This window comes from Microtus pennsylvanicus, chromosome 13 (assembly GCF_037038515.1).
Source record: "Microtus pennsylvanicus isolate mMicPen1 chromosome 13, mMicPen1.hap1, whole genome shotgun sequence".
NCBI lineage: Eukaryota > Metazoa > Chordata > Mammalia > Rodentia > Cricetidae > Microtus > Microtus pennsylvanicus.
Genome location: NC_134591.1, coordinates 32,938,678 through 32,946,177, shown reverse-complemented (window position 1 = coordinate 32,946,177; position 7,500 = coordinate 32,938,678).

Here is a 7,500-nt window from a genome sequence, read left to right as displayed (position 1 = left end):
CCAGTTAAATGTGGGACAGATTATCTTTAAGTAGACCAAGATAAAATACAGGTGAGAGTCGTAGTAAGCAGGGAGCCAATCCATGATGCTGTGCTTAGAGTTAGTTTTCCTTCTTTCATGAAGATATGGAGGCAGGCATGGGAAATGGACTTCAGCCCTAATACAAATTAAATAGCGATTATTTTTAACCTAAAGTAACATTGAGGGTGATAGTTTTATCTGTAATGAGGTTTCATCCTCAGAGAGTGTGTTCTAAAAATAGAAACGGATGTTGCCTTAAGTCCACATAATAAACTTAACCTTTTGTTCATTTTACTCAGCCTTCCCCATGCCATAAAGAGATAAGGATATCTGAGCTTTCTGCTTGGTTATTATATTGTGCACACTTGCAGTGCATGTAATTGTGTCTAGTCTGTCTATGGCATTTATTTCCACATGTTGTTTTGCGTCCCCCACAAAAACTAAGTGACAAATGCAGTGACCACTTCAATTTTTATTTGCATTGAGTACTGATATGTCTGTGCTCTCTGGCTCCTAGAGTCTTTTAGGGAAATGAAGGGGTGTGATAGGACGTGAAGAGGAATAGATTATCTGAGAGCCCTATAAGATTAGCAGCCCTGATCCTCAGCTCAGACTCTCATTCCTCTGAAGAGTCTACTAGGGTACCAACCATGCTCTCAGCCATGGGCTCCCTTGTGGCCAGCCTCTGGGCAGGGCTCCATCTCTGGACTCTGCTGTTGGCTGCTGTCACCTTCTTGTTCCTGGCTGACTACCAAAAAACCGACATTAGCATCTTCCCTTGCTAATGTGGGCTAACACAGTGAGCAGTTTTCTGCTAGATGATAGCTGAGAGAGCAGCTCTCAAGACGAAGGGACTGCAGGCTTGGGCTAGAAAATGCTGCTACACAGGCCTTGAAAGACTGAGTTAGAACAGAGAGCGAAACTTGAGGCACTTGTGCTACCATGACAGTGAGACTCTTGTTTCTAAATCAGAGAACCACAGGCTTATAATTTAAATACAAATGATTTCTTTTTTTTTAAAACTTTCTTTTTGTTTTATTGAGAAAAAAACAATTTTGGCTTCCTCCCAGCCTCCCACTCCACCCCCCCTACTCCTCTCCCCGTCCCCCCACTTCTCTCCCTCTCCCCCACTCCTCTCCCCCTCCCTAACCAGTCTGAAGAGCAGTCAGTGTTCCTTGCCCTGTGGAAAGTCCAATCTGCCCCCTCCTTCCAGGTCTAGGAAGGAGAACATCCAAACTGGCTAGGCTCCCACAAAGCCAGCACATTGCTTAGGATCAAAACCCAGTGCCATTGTCCTTGGCTTCTCATCAGCCCTCATTGTCCTCCATATTCAGAGAGTCCGGTTTTATCCCCTGCTTTTTCAGTCTCAGTCCTGCTGGCCTTGGTGAGCTCCCGATAGATCAGCCCCACTGTCTCCGTGGGTGGGTGCACCCCTCATGGTCAGAAACAGAAGGAGGGAGAAGATGAGCAAGGAAGTCATACAAATGATTTCTGTCAAATGAGGGGAAAATGCAATATGAGAAAGGGACAGAGGGTCAACAGTTTCTAAGTGATATTTGTGTGGTGTTGACTCTCAACTCCTTTAAAGGTCTTATTCGCTATTCCGAATAACTATCCATTTCATGTTTGAGATTAGAAAGTGAGGCTTAAGTAAATTTGATTTACATCAAATCTCTCTACTATTGAACATAGTGGTGAATCTGGGACCAAACCTGGTCTGATTTTTCTGATCAGCCTATGCTTCCTCCATAGGGCTTGCAGTATTTTGACATTTAAAAGATGTCCTCTGATGTTTCTCTATGAATCTTTGTTAAAAACCCCTCTCTTTATAGACTCGATCCCCATCACATCTCCCAGGAGTCTCAAGATCTCTGCATAGAGTTTCCTGAAAATTATACCCTCCACACCAAAAAAGACAGTTCTATCCCCAGTCAGGGAAATTCTGATGCCATTCGTTGATTAACTCTGGAAATGTGTTTACAGATATTAGCATAAGATGATGAAAGCATACTATAGATTGTGTAATATAAGAGGTGACAGAGTCATCACGTTCATGGCACACACTTCACTGTTAGCTGTGCAGCAGATGTGGGTCTAAAATGCACTGAGGTTGTTCTTGGAATCAGGAATGGACATGACAAAGTCAAGAGCGATTGAAAGAATGGGTAAACTCACTGCTAGGGTGGGTGATTCAGTGTGATAAAAGGCACACTCTGGAGAGCCCAAGCACCATGCCAGGAAAGCTGATGGAATAAGCTTGCAAACACTGCTTTCTTGATTCGCTCCTAACCCAGAGAACTGGGATCAGACTCCCACACACTGAGGGTTGAGAATGGAAAAATAGAGAAGGAAGGCTCATCATTTCCTTGCCCAGGTCCTCACAATAAGAGGTGCCTCATTGGTACACTCATCCATTGCTGGTGGGAATGCAAACTTGTGCAACCACTTTGGAAAGCAGTGTGGCGCTTTCTCAGGATTCTGGATCAACTTACCCCTGGACCCAGCAATACCACTCTTGGGAATATACCCAAGAGAGGCCTTATCATACAACAAAAGTATATGCTCTACGATGATCATAGCAGCATTGTGTGTGATAGCCAGAACCTGAAAACAACCTAGATGCCCTTCAATGGAAGAATGGATGAAGAAAGTATGGAATATATACATATTAGAGTACTATTCAGCAGTAAAAAACAAGGACTTCTTGAATTTTGCATACAAATGGATGGAAATAGAAAACACTATCCTGAGTGAGGTAAGCCAGACCCAAAAAGAGGAACATGGGATGTACTCACTCATATTTGGTTTCTAGCCATAAACCAAGGTCATTGGGCCTATAATTAGTGATCCTAGAGAAGCTAAATAAGGAGAACCCAAAGAAAAACATATAGGCATCCTCCTGAATATTAACCTTCAGCAGGCGATGTAAAGAGACAGAGACAGAGACCCACATTGCAGCACTGGACAGAGATCTCAAGGTCCAAATCAGGAGCAGAAGGAGAGAGAGCACGAGCAAGGAACTGAGGACCTCAAGGGGTGCACCCACACACTGAGACAATGGGAATGTTTTACTGGGAACTCACCAAGGCCAGCTGGCCTGGGTCTGGAAAAGCCTGGGATAAAACCGGAGTCTCTGAACATAGCGGGCAATGAGGACTACTGAGAACTCAAGAACAATGGCAATGGGTTTCTGATCCTACTGCATGCACTGGCTTTGTGGGAGCCTAGGCAGGTGGATGCTAACCTCACTAGACCTGGATAGAGGTGGGGGTTCCTTGGACTTCCCACAGGGCAGGGAACCCTAAATGCTTTTCGGGCTGAGGAGGGGGGAGGACTTATTATGGGGTGGGGGATGGAAATGGGAGGCAGTGGCAGGGAAGAGACAGAAATCTTTAATAAATAAATAAATTAAAAAAAGAAGTGCCTCATTATTCTTCTTTGGATGCTAACATGTCTTACCCTAGACCTGTACAAACTTCTTCCCCTAGACTTGTAATCAGCATTAAAGAGCAACCTAATGGACTAGAATATCCCCAGAAGGCACTCACAGTCAATACGAAGTTATCTTGACAAAGGAGAAGGTACTAAGTGGGGAGAGTCATGCATGAGAGCTCAGGAAGTATCTACATTTACCTCCATTAAGGTCTGTTCCATATATTGAAGCATGACTCTTTACCATCATTTTTAGGGTACCATGCTTCTAAGAAAACTGACTGCACTACACAGTGACCCCAAAGAATGGGCCACTCCAGAAACCTTCAATCCAGAGCACTTTTTGGAGAATGGACAGTTTAAGAAGAGAGACTCCTTCCTGCCTTTCTCAATGGATGAGTTTTGATGAGCAGGAGGGGCTTCAGAGCTCCACCAGCCATTTCCTCCTCTCATCCCATAATGTTCTGTTTTAATGAAAACATCTCCAGATTGACCAGTGTGACTCCATTTTGTGTTTGGTTGAAGTCCTGTATTCCCTGGCCTTGTCCCTAATTCAGAGCCCCCATTTCCGTAGCTGTGTTGTAATATGAGCTGCGGGCTCTGTCCTGCCACCCTGCTGGCCACCCGGCTAGCTTTACACCCGAAATAATTACACAGAAACCGTATTCATTTAAACACTGCTTGGCCCATTATATCTAGCCTTTCTTGGCTAACTCTCGCACCTGGACTAGCCCATTTCTTATAATCTGTGTAGCCCACGAGGTGGCTTACCAGGGACATTCTAGCCTACGTCATCCATCCTGGGTCGGAGCTTCATGGCATGCCTCTCAGAGAGCAGAGCTATTGCATCTCTGCCTGGGAGAGAGGAGCATGGTGTCTCTGCTCCAGAGAGCAGAGCTGTGGAGTCTGAGCTCACTTCCTCTTCCTCCCAGCATTCTGTTCTGTTTACTCCTCCCACCTATGTTTTAAGCTATGAGGCCAAGCAGTTTCTTTATTACTTAACCAATGACCTTGTGCTATCATAGCTGGGTGTATCAACTTTTCTCATTTTTTTCCCCAAACATTAAGAATAGACATTTATAATGTGCTCCATCTTTACTAAGGTGTGTATGGAACTCCTTCATAAGATTTCCTCTATTGAGACTTTTATTTAGAAATGTACCCCATTTTTAAATTAGGTTTTTGCACATTGACCCTCTAGAGATCTTTATATATTTTGGATATGAAATGATGAGTTGTTAAGTATTTTTTTCCCATTCTGTAGGTTTCATGTTGTGCTTTATCATTTGGTAAAATTCTATTGCTTTCCTAATACCCACATATATTCATGGTGTCTCTCTAAATGTGGAAGCCAAATGATAGGAATCACTTCCTCCACTTGGTAAGAATAAATACCGCTGGACTCAGAAATCAAGGATCATGGTGATATGTTCAATTTTTATTAATTTTATCAATATTATATTATACATCATATATCAGTGGTTAATATGAGGAGTTTCAGGCCTTACCCTTTCAGAGTAAATAAGCTATTCGTGATGGAATTGGGAAAAAGGGAGAACAAACTCACAAAAATATTGATATCTGTGTTATCAGCTTAAGAATGAATGCCCAGGCCAGGCGGTGGTGGCACATGCCTTTAATCCTAGCACTGGGGAGGCAGAGGCAGGCGGATCTCTGTGTGTTTGAGACCAGCCTGGTCTACAAGAGCTAGTTCCAAGACAGGCTCCAAAGCCACACAGAAACCCTGTCTTGAAAAACCAAAAAAAAAAAAAAAAGAATGAATGCCCATAATAAAAATTTGAAAACATGTACAGCTGTAAACACCTCTCCTCACCTCCATATCTGCACAGCACATGTTTGACTTAGGATGACTCAGGTAGAGACCTTGTTTATTTTTGGTCACTTACATCCTTTTATGTTCCTTTAGGGTTACACAATAGATGCCTACTTAATTCATAATGACCTATATTAATGATGTTTATACAGTAAATGCATTTTTATTGAACTTGAATTTCATTCAGAGGAGGAGGAAAACTTTTTCTGATATGATTTCAACATGCCCGTGTATTCCTATAGTACCAATTCACCTCCAATAAATTAAAAGGGTGGCATTCTCTATACAAACAGTAAATCAATCATCAGTCTGTGCTGTTAGGATAGTAACAGACACAAGGTGTTTTTCTTGTGTTCCCACCCCCAAATTTACAGTCATCTTGTACCTTCATTATAGAGTCAAAAGCTGTATAAAATAAAGAAGAAAAACCTACTAACATGGCTAAAGAAAGCATGATATGAATTATAATTGATCTCTGGACTTGAAATTCTCTAATCTAATATAGGGATATTCATTGACAACTTTATCAGATGATCAGCCTTGCAGACAGTTCAATATAAGGTATGGTTTACCTATGCCCTGTGACTAAATCCAGTCAACACATTGATTTGACAAGTGTGACGTTAGTAGAGCAGTACTTTGTTTTCTCATTGCTGTCCTTAATGTACTATTTTTAGTATATCGTGCTTCAATAAAAATGGATATGCATTTATCTTTATTGCATATGACTTTTATACTTCTTGGTGGATACCCAGGTGTTGAACAGCTAGATCACACAGAAGTTCTATTTTTGGCTTTTTAAGGATCTTCTATACCTTTGACCATATAGGGTGTGTTAATTATTTACATTCATTATCACCAACAATGATTAAAGTTTCTAGAACTTCAGCGACAGGAAAATCATCTAAAGGGCAAAAGTGCACCCACAACTAGATTGGTTATGAAACTATTGAGATAATTGTCCCCAAGATATTTGCATTTCCCGCAGAAAAGTCACGCAGGGAAAAGCAGAAGGATGAAGAGGAACTTATACCACTTCTGACTATTTCACAGGAGACACTGGTCCAGTCATCTATACTTAATCATAGGTGGTGTTAAAACAAGGCCTGCTTAGTTGTGAGAACTTTCTGTCTTCCACTTAAACCTCAACCTGATGTTAGGAACAAAGATGTATTTGGATGATCACTGGACCTCTTTACTCTTCTTCCCACCATGGCTCCAATGAATGAATCTCCTTTCTCTGCATCTCTGCTTAATTGTCAGAGGCCCGTTGACCAAGGGTAGAGTCTTAAGGTTGACAGAACTCCAGTGCTAGCAAATCCACTGACAGCTCATCACCAGCATAGGCTGCTGTTTTTTTAGAGATGGCAGACTTTCTGACTTGGGCACAATGGTGTCTCAGTGGAACTGTCATTTGTATTTCCTAGGAATAAAAATATTGACAACTTTTCCATATATTTATTAAGCACTTGTATCTCTTTTGAGACAAATAGTTGGTTTGTTAATACTTTATATAGTCTGGTCATTAACCTCCTGTTAAATGAATAGCGGAGAAAGATTTTTTTCTTACATTGTCCCTTTACTAATTACTTATCTTTTTGTTGCATATTTTACCAATATTTCTACCAGTGAAAAATATATTCAAAAGAAAAACCCATGCTTTTCTCTTTAAATATCAGATTACTGAAATGATGGACCTCAGGACACTAGAAATAATCCAGGAAACTCCTACAAGTTAAGACAAATCTCTGGGAACTGGCCAGGGGAAAAACTTATCTTCCAGAAAAGGATCTTATCTCCTGGAGAAGGATTCACAACTTGTCATTTTAACTTACTGAGAAACATCGATCTCAGAAAAGATGGTGGAACTACATCATGGCTAATGCTTAGTTACACACACCTCTTGCTTCATATTTGAACATTAGTTTCATTTCAGGACCTGATGAGATTATGAGGGCCAATTATATTTCAATACCACAATATTGAATGCTAAGTCTGTCAAAGGCACATTCTCTTTACAGTCTAATGGCTTCTCAGAATTTGCAAGCATGAGAGTGTGGTTCCATTAACCTGAGTGAAAGAAGTTTTCTGTTAGCACTTGGGAAAGGGCATTTGTGATACCTCTGCTTACTTGTCAAGTCTTAGAGAGGATCATTTTCCTGTGGTTCTTTCCCTCCAGTTCCCTCCCTAGGGTAATGAATTTGTATTTAGGG